The sequence below is a fragment of the Equus przewalskii genome, chromosome 6, assembly GCF_037783145.1.
Source record: "Equus przewalskii isolate Varuska chromosome 6, EquPr2, whole genome shotgun sequence".
Lineage (NCBI taxonomy): Eukaryota > Metazoa > Chordata > Mammalia > Perissodactyla > Equidae > Equus > Equus przewalskii.
The window spans coordinates 37,672,530-37,674,852 of NC_091836.1; positions in this window are offsets into that span (position 1 = coordinate 37,672,530).

Genomic DNA, 2,323 nt, shown 5'->3' on the forward strand with positions numbered 1-2,323 from the left:
GAGTATTAGGCTGATGAAGGTTTTCTATCCTCAAAGTCGACATAGTCTAGTACAGTTGCCAGGAGTAAGTGGTTGAAGTAGGACTGTTCTTTTAAAAATTGAATTCTACCATATGCATTAAACTCTCTACATAAGTTAATTCATTTCTTCTTCATAACAATTATATTAAATTAGTCTCACTTTACTCCTGAAGAAACATCTTTAAGATAAGTAACTTGTTAAAGTCACAAAACTAGGAAATGACGGAAGCTGGGCTTGAGTTTGGGCATTTAACCATTATACCAACGCCGCCGTTAAGATACCTTAAGACGGCTGGAGCACCCAATCCCAGCTCTTCTTAACCAGGCATGAAATGGTCAGTGACTTGTCAAGGAGGGGGTAGTGGGGGACATCTAGCCTGGTGGAGAGGAGTATTTGGTCACTTACAGTGTTTAGAATTGCCAGTGCAAGGTGACCATAAAAAAGCAGATTGACTTATGGTGAGCTTCACTATTGCTTTTAAATTCATTATAGAAGGTGCATCTTCTTATTGCCTGCACACAGGGCAGATGTTTTCATTCTCCTTCAGCCTCCACCTTGGAGTGACCCTGGGAATGGTGAGAGGGTATTTTTTTAAGAAAATTAAGTCTAAATTGTACTTGGACTGTTCCTCACAGAACTCTTGGCCTGGACTAGCCCCTCTTTGCAGATTTTCCCTTCTACGTCTTTGATGAAATCATCTTTTGAAGGACAGACTACACTCCAGGAGCCGCACACCATGACTGTCAGGGAAGGAGTTTGGACTTTGAAGGAATCTTTAGCCTCAGTCTTCATTCTGGGCCTATAGAACTGACATTTTGCAAATCAAAAAAAATTTATGAGAAACATCAGCCTAAAAAATCAGTTTTCTATCACTGAGATTGAAGTTCTGTTTTAAAAAGTGAGGTAACTTTATAGTGGAAAAGCCTGGCAAACACTGCCTTGACCAACAGATCAAGGTTAACCTCACCAGTGATCAGACATATTGATAAAAAACACCCCTTAATATGGTGTGATGAGGAGGGAAGCTCACCTTTATGGTGTTCTTCCCAAAACCCACAACCTCGGTCTAAGCATGAGACAAACAGCACTCAAACCCAAATTACCTATACTAATCAGGAAAAACAAGGGGGAAAGCTATCACAAACCATAGACAGCCAAGGTGACATGACGACTAAATGCAATGTTGTGTCCCAGACTGGATCCTGGGTGAGCAAAAGGACATTATTGTAAAAACTGGCAAAATCTGATGAAAGTCGGGTACTTAGTTAATAGCAGTGCACCAATATGGTTTCTTTGACAAATGTACCTTGATAATACTGTAAGATGGTCAGCATTAGGGGTATAGGGGAACTCTCTATATTATTTTTGCAACTTTTCTGTAAATCTAAAGTCTTTACAAAATAGAAAGTTCTTTTTATATTTTTAAGTAAACCCTTGACAAGAATAAGGAACACAGAAGAAGAAAGCTGGAAGTCTTAGTGTGTGAGGGCAGCCATACATCCCTAATGTAGGCCCTGGCCATCAGAGTGGATGCTTATTTTCCTGTTATATTATTAATAGCTCCCATTTTCACTCTCAAAAGTGTCTTGATTAGGTAGATAAAATCTTTGGTCACTTATACTTGACTTCCTTGTTTTTGGAGATATTTGCACACTAATATATACATATATACATGGAATATATACATATATAAAATGAGACAATAAGCAAAAAGATGCTCAGCAATTCTCTAAACAAATAAATAAATGCAAATGGGTACTAAAAATGTAATTATCAATGTTTACCTCACAGATTGGCTAAAATTTATACTGAACAATGTTTTATTACATGAGTGTTTTAGATTTTATTTAGTCCTTTATAGCTAGATATTTAGATTGCATCTAGTTCTCAGGTGTTATAAACAGTTTTGTCAAGAACAACTTTATAGCTGAATCCATGATTATTTACTTAAGAATTCCTAGTAGGAACACCAACAGTTAGCACATTGATGTGCAGATATTCCTTTTACTAGTAAACAAAATGCCTGTGTTCAGAGAGTGGAGACAAACAAGAAAAATATATTCAGTGGAGGAGAAACCACAGAAGAGAAATGCCAGAAGCTGCTTCAAATGTCAAAAGAGTAACAGCTCAAATTTATATTTGTATATTCTTTCATTTGATCCACCCAGCAGGCTTGAAATCAATTTTTCTTTTATAGATGAGAAAATGGAGGTTCAAAGTGAATAAACCCCTTGCCAAAGGTCTTCTGACCCCCAAAACCAGTATCTCTCCACCTGCTTTCACATCCTCGGAAGAACAGACA